The sequence below is a fragment of the Triticum dicoccoides genome, chromosome 4A, assembly GCF_002162155.2.
Source record: "Triticum dicoccoides isolate Atlit2015 ecotype Zavitan chromosome 4A, WEW_v2.0, whole genome shotgun sequence".
Lineage (NCBI taxonomy): Eukaryota > Viridiplantae > Streptophyta > Magnoliopsida > Poales > Poaceae > Triticum > Triticum dicoccoides.
This window is the reverse complement of record NC_041386.1, coordinates 20,807,427-20,815,480: the sequence shown is the minus strand read 5'-3', so window position 1 is coordinate 20,815,480 and position 8,054 is coordinate 20,807,427.

The following is an 8,054-nucleotide window of genomic DNA, read 5'->3' as shown; positions in this document are numbered from 1 at the left end:
GGCGGCTTGGGCGACTCGGGGCTAGGGTTCCCGCGGGGCTGGGCCGGCTTATAAAGCCACCTCGGGTCGGAGTCCTAGCCGGACACGGCCCGTAGGTCGGTTCGTTTTTTTATTATTATTAACACGCAGAAGAAAAATAAAAAGAAATACTAAACGGACTCCAAAAATTCCGAAATAAATTTTCGCGGGCTTCTGAAATCAGGCCGCACAAGGTGAACATTTATTTGGGACCTAAATGCAATATTGAAAAACGCACATTTTTCCTAAATTCAAATAAAACATTGAAAAACTCCGAAATAAAATCTTATTTGATTTTATTATTTGATCCTCAATATTTCTTTATTTTGGGAAATTCATTTTATTCCCTCTCTCATATTTTTGTAATAGAAATAATTGATGATAAAATAAATAAAATCAAATGATTCTATTCTCAAAATTTGAGAAAACTCAAATATGAAAATAACAAAAACCCCAACTCTCTCCGTGGGTCCTTGAGTTGCTTAGGATTTCTAGGATCAACCAAAATGCAAAATAAAATATGATATGCATAGATGATCTAATGTATAACATTCCAAATTGAAAATTTGGGATGTTACAAACCTACCCCCCTTAAGATGAATCTCGCCCTCGAGATTCGGGTTGGCTAGAAAATAGGTGAGGGTGGTCCTTGAGAAAATCTTCCTCTCGTTCCCAGGTGGCTTCATCCTCCGTGTGGTGGCTCCACTAAACCTTGCAAAACTTGATAACCTTGCTGCGAGTAACTCGGCTGGCAAACTCGAGAATCTTAACTGGTTTCTCCTCATAGGTCAAATTGTTATCCAACTGAATAGTTTCCAATGGCACTATGTCTCTCAAAGGTATGTCAGCCATCTCCGCGTGGCACTTCTTTAACTGACAAACTTGGAACACATCATGAACTCCTGACAATCCTTCGGGCAATTCCAACTTGTAGGCCACTTCTCCCATACGCTCCAAAACTCGATATGGTCCTACAAATCGTGGCGCTAACTTCCCTTTAACTCCAAAATGCTTTGTTCCCCGAAGTGGAGATACTCGAAGATAAGCTCTATCTCCGACTTCGTAAACTGTCTCCTTGCGTTTAGAATCTGCATAACTTTTCTGCCTGGACTGGGCTATCCTGACCCTATCACGAATCAACTTCACCTTCTGTTCAGACTCTTTAATCAAGTCAGGACCAAACAACTGGCAGTCTCCAACTTTGTCCCATGACAACGGTTTCCTGCACCTCCTTCCGTACAAAGCTTCGAAAGGGGCCATCTTCAAACTGGTTTGGTAACTGTTGTTGTAAGAGAACTCTGCATATGGCAAATTGTCGTCCCAACTAGATCCATAATCTAGCGCACAAGCTCTCAGCATATCCTCCAAAATCTGATTGACTCTCTCGGTCTGTCCATCTGTTTGTGGATGAAAAGCTGTACTGAATTTTAGCCTGGTTCCCAAGGTTTCGTGCAACTGCTTCCAGAACTTTGAGGTAAACTAGGTTCCTCTATCTGATACGATACTCCTTGGAACTCCATGCAAACATACGATCCTGGTCATGTATATCTTTGCCAACTTAGCACTGTTGTAAGTGGTCTTTACCGGGATGAAATGAGCTACTTTCGTCAATCGATCAACTACAACCCAAATTGAGTCATAGCCTGAACGAGTCCTGGGTAATCCCGTGATAAAATCGATGCCTAGCTTATCCCACTTCCATTCGGGTATCGACAATGGTTGTAACAATCTGCTGGCTTCTAATGCTCTGCCTTTACTCTCTGACATACATCACAAACTGCTACATACTCTGCAATATCCTTCTTCATTCCGGTCCACCAGAAAATATCCTTCAAATCCAAATACATCTTGGTATTTCCTGGGTGAATTGAATATGGTGAATTGTGTGCCTCTTGCAAAATCAACTTCCTGATCTCTGGGTCATTAGGCACGTAAACACGGTCTTCAAACCATAGGGTGTCGTGCTCATCCTCACGAAATCCTTTAGCTTTTCCTTTACTAAGTTTCTCCTTTATAGTGGCAATCTCTTTGTCAGTCCTTTGAGCTTCTCTGATTCTATCCATCAAAGTTGACTGAATCTCCAATGCGGCTACATAGCCTCTCGGAACTATTTCCAAACATAGTTCACGAAGATTTTCTGCTAACTCCTTGGGTATTTCTCCCGTCATTAACGTATTGACATGGCTCTTACGGCTTAAGGTGTCAGCTACTACATTAGCCTTTCCGGGATGGTAATGCAATTTCATATCATAATCCTTGATGAGCTCCAACCATCTCCTTTGCCTGAGATTCAACTCCTTCTGTGTGAAAATGTACTTCAAACTCTTATGATCCGTGTACACCTCACAATGGTTTCCGATGAGGAAATGCCTCCATGTTTTCAAAGCATGCACTACGGCTGCTAACTCCAAATCATGCGTGGCATAATTCAACTCATGAGGCTTCAGTTGTCTTGAGGCATATGAAACAACTCTCCCTTCCTGCATAAGCACTACTCCAAGTCCTCGACGTGAACCGTCGCAATACACCTCATAATCTTTGGTCTGGTCTGGCAAAATCAACACTGGTGAGGTAACCAAATGTTTCTTCAACTCTTGGAAACTAGCCTCACATTCCTCCGTCCATATGAACTTGGTATCTTTCTTTAACAACTCAGTCATAGGCTTCGCAATCTTTGAGAAATTCTCAATAAATCTCCGGTAGTACCCTGCGAGTCCAAGAAAACTCCGGATCTCCCCAACGGTAGTTGGTGCTTCCCACTTGGTCACGGTATCAACTTTAGTGGGATCAACTGCTATACCTTCTCCAGATATAACGTGTCCGAGGAATCCTACTTCCTTCAACCAAAACTCACATTTGCTGAACTTGGCATATAATTGATGTTCTCTGAGCTTTCCAAGTACCAAACGCAAATGTTTCTTATGTTCCTATTCATTCTTTGAGTAAACTAGGATATCATCAATGAACACCACGAGGAACTTATCCAGAAACTCCATAAACACTTTGTTCATCATGTTCATAAAATAGGCAGGTGCGTTAGTTAGACCAAATGACATAACAGTATACTCGTACAGCCCATACCTGGTGGTAAAAGCTGTCTTTGGAATATCCTATTCTCGAATCTTCAACTGGTGGTATCCTGATCACAGATCGATCTTGGAAAATACCTTAGCTCCTTGCAATCGATCGAACAGATCATTGATCATTGGTAGTGGGTACTTGTTCTTGATCGTTACTTCATTCAGTCCTCGATAATCAACAACCATCCTTGACGATCCATCCTTCTTCTCCACTAGAAGTACTGGCAATCCCCAAGGTGAAGAACTTGGGCAAATATATCCCTTATCCGGTAACTCCTTAACCTGCTTCTTAATTTCCACCAAATCCTTTGCTGGCATCCTATATGGTCTCTTTGATATTGGCCCTGTGCCTGGCAATAGCTCAACCAAAAACTCAATATCTCTATCCGGTGGCATGCCTGGCAACTCCTTTGGAAATACTTCAGGGAAATCCCTTACCACTGGTACTTCCTCCTGCACAACTCCTGTTAGGCAATTTACTTGAGTCCTCTTTGGCACATGTCGGGATACATACTTGATCCTTCTCCCTTCTGGGGTGGTAAGCAAAATTGACTTACTAGCACATTCAATATTCCCTTCATACTTTGATAACCAATCCATGCCTAATATCACATCCAATCCTTGGGATTCCAATACTATTAGGTCTGAGGGAAAAACATAGTTACCAATCCTTAATGGTAACCGATCACACCATAGACTAGCCATATATTCTGCTCCAGGCGAGGTTACTAACATGGGTGACCTAAGGGCTTGGGTTGATAGGTTATACTTATCCACAAATCCCCTTGAGATATATGAATGCGATGCACCAGTATCAAAAAGAACGAGTGCAGTAAATGACTTAACCAAAAACTTACCTATTACTGCATCAGGTTGAGCTTCAACCTCCTCCACGCTAACGTGGTTCACCTGTCCCCTGTTGAAAGGGTTCGGCTTCATCCCAGAACTTCCATTGTCATTTTGGCCTTCAGGACATTCATTGGCATAGTGTCCGGTCTTCTGACACTTAAAGCAAGTGACTTGGCTCAAGTCCTTCTTGGCTGGGGTTGATGTGTTGGTGCGATTCTGGCCGTTGCTTCCTCCATTTCCATTACCATTCTTGGTGCCATTGTGATTGTGCGAGCTACCTCCACCATGGGTATGCTGAAAATGTCCTCCCGGTCTAGGGTAAAACGTGGCTTCTGCTGAGCTCCTAAAGTGTACTTTCCTTGTCCATACTTCCTCTTGCGATTCTCAATTTGCTGCTGCTTCCCTTCAATCATAAGAGCATGATCTACAACCTCCTGGTAGTTGTTGAAGGTGGTTACCATCAACTGCATGCTCAACTCATCATTCAGTCCTTCCAGAAACTTCTCCTGCTTAGCTGCATCCGTAGCGACGTCATCTCGGGCATAACGTGCTAACTTACTAAAGTCCTCCACATACTGGCCAAATGTCCATCCTGCTTGGCGCAAGTTGCAAAACTCATGCTTCTTCATGGCCATAGCTCCTGCTGAAACATGGGCAGTACGAAAAGCCTGCTGAAACTGGTCCCATGTGACAGTGTCGACTGGGAAAGTGGCTGTGAAATTCTCCCACCATGATGTTGCGGGTCCTTCAAGCTGATGTGCGACAAACTTCACCTTCTCCGCATCTGTGCATCCTGCTGTGGTCAACTCCCTAGCTGTCTTGCGGAGCCAATCATCTGCTACTATCGGCTCGGTGCTACTGGAAAACACCGGCGGATTCAGCCTAAGAAAACGGGCTAAGTGGTCAACAGGTGGTGGTGGTGGTGGTGGGTTGTTGTTGTTGTTCCCCTGATTCTGATTCTGGACTAGCAACTGCATCAATGTGTTCTGCTGCTGGATCAACTGGGTGAGCTCCGGTGGAAAGGCAAATCCGGGGTCACGTCTCGGAGGCATCTGAGGGGTTTAGAAAAGATGAGATGTAAGAATAGAGGGGGTCTAAAGAGAAAACACTACCCATATGCACATGAGGCAAAAACAAACAATTCACTTCATTCAATCAAACAAGGGCATACAATCTATCTATCTATCACAAAAGTGCTCGGACTACTATATTTACATGGTGGACTACTACTACTGATGAGGTGGTCTACTAGAAATATTCTTCGGTTGCAGACTCCATGATATCAGCTCCAGCTTCATCAACATAGTCATCATTGCTACTATCTGGATCCGAGTCGGTGTCGTCGATGATGATGTAGTCTTCCAGGCTAATCTCCTTGGGTTCTTCATCTTCCTCCACTGGTGTAGGGCCTCCCATAAATATTCCAATCTTCTTGATCAGGTCGTCATTCTTCTCCACCAATACTTTAATTTCCTCTTCATAATCTTCACGTGTAGCCTTGAGTTCTTCCTCCAGTTCCTTGATTCTAGTCTTAGCCTTGTTCAGATCTATCATGTCGGCACACATCTGGTTCTCCTGTCATCGAATGTGCTGGTTTAACTCCTGGATAAAAGCTGCAATTGATCTATCCTTCCTGGTGCTGATCATCTCCCAGTGCTCATCTCGGCGCCCAAAAATCTGGTAGATAGTATCCTTGAGATCCTTGCGGTAGACTTCTCCAATACGTCCCATGGCGATGTGAGCTGCCATGCTCTTTCCTAGACTCCAAGTTGGTGCATCAAAAGAAAACTCTATGGGCTCAGTGACTGGCATGAACGTCATTCCTGGAACTTGAACTTGAATCATCCAGCGCTCTTCTTTAGGTAAAGTGGCATTGTAGGTTCCGGTGAAGCTTGGTATTCCTATGTTCAGGTATCTAGTGACTTCCTTCAAGTGACGTCCAATGGGTCTATCTTCAGCTGGCTGCGTGAACTTGTTCCTTGCATCCGCCATCCTAAAGAGTAGAAAAGATGAGAGGTCATAAGAGAAGAGAGTGAAAAGTGATCTAGGTCTTTTAGCTTAGTGGTCGTGTCCTACAGTCAGCGTGTGCTCTGATACCATCTCTGTAGCGACCAGACCTCAAACAGTCTGATCTCTGTGCTCCGGTGTCATCCCTGGATCAGTAATGCTGACACCACATAGTACTCAGAGGATTTATAACAGAGTAGCAATCACACACTTATTACATCGAGTGTCTCAAAAGAGAACTTATTACAATAAATATGGCTTAAGGCCATCTAAATACGATAACAGCGGAAGGCTTGGAAGATAAGTGAGTCCATCAACTCCAACGGCATCACTGAGTATAGAACCACGACCTAAAAACTCCTTAATCATCGTCTGAAAAGTATGCAACATTAACGTTGCAGCCCAAAACAGGTCAGCACATGGAATATGCTCGCAATGTAACACATAGAGAGTAATGGAATGAAACAGCTATACTATATGCATATTTGGCTGGTGGAAAGCTCTATGGTTACAGTTTTGCGTAAAGCCAATTTTTCCATACTTCAAAGGAATAAAAATTATTTATCTATCATGGTAGTTGTTAAACATTGAGAATGGTTAACAGCATTCTCAATCCCAATTAAGCATCATCATTAAACAAAACCCAACAAAATTAATTTAGAGTAACATGTTGAGATTCACATGAAAATCCAGGTACGAGATACTCAAGATGCCCATAACCGGGGACACGGCTAATCATGATTAGTTTATTACACTCTGTAGAGGTTTGCGCACTTTTCCCCACAAGACTCGATCGCCTTCGTTTGGTTTCTCGCACTACAAGGTGTTTGAGAAAATGGATGACCGAGACATAGTCTTTCAGAAGCGCTAGCACCTTACGATCGGGTAGACCGTACCACCTATATCCCCTACATCTGCTAGTCTACCACTGTAAGAGTTCGCACGACTTAGTCAACTATGCTAGAGCCCATAATAGCTTGTGGCTGCACACGGAAGTTTCTAGCATGAATAATCTCATGATCCCTTTGAGCATGGGTGGCGGTCCAAAAGAAAACAGGCAAGTCCTGGAATACCCAGGTGCCTCAATCCACCCAGATGTGTGTTTAAGTTGCCACCTTAGATAAACCATTAATTAACCAAAGTCACATCTGTCATGGATATCACTCACCCAATCCACGTCTACTAGCATAGCATGGCATAATAAGCAAACGTAGAAGTAACTCCCAAAGGTTTGATAATAAACAGGTAATAGGTACTACCTCAACTACTTCCCATCCCACAATTTAATTAGATCCTAATCATGCAATGTGTGAGGATTGATCTAATGCAATAAAACTGGGTAGTAGGAAAGGTATGATCAAAGTGTTACTTGCCTTGCTGATGATCCGGGAAACCTAGCGATTAGAAGTAACAAGCGGCGCACTCCGGGTATTCTATCACAGACAAACAAACAAGCATACAATAAGTACTCATCTAATGCACGGGTCAAACTCAAAGAAGAGATCTAACCAGAAGGTTCAACTTAAGAACTCCGGTTGGGAAAAAGAATCAAATTGAACGAAGCAACGAAAGTCAAACTGCGAAAGAAAACAACTTCGTTCTACTAATCTGGATCTAGGGCAAATTTTATAGTAGCAAAATCTTGTTTAAGTTGGTTAAATGGATAGAGGGTTTCGAGACGAAACTACAGGTGCTTGAATCGCCTGATTCTGATAAACAAACGAAAAGTTATACTAAAACGAAAATCGGATCAGGAATCGCGATCAGAAAAATCGCGGATTTAATCCGAGAAAAAGAAAACCGTCGAACGTTCGCTAGAACGAACGAACGGACGAACGCTCGCTATTTAAATAAACCGAAAAAACCGATCTATTTAAAAAAAACTGAATTTAAAAACCGGCGAAAAAAACCGACAGAAAACCGATCGGTTTTCTAAAAAAACCGGGCACGGATTTCGAGGCGGCGGTGAAACTCGGCGAGCGTGCGGGCGGGGCGGCGGCTCCGGTGGGGCGGCGCGTGGGCGGCGGCGGTGGTCAGCGAGCGGCGCGGCGGTTCCGGCGGGGTGGCGCGTGGGCGGCGGCGGCGGGCGGCGAGCGGCGC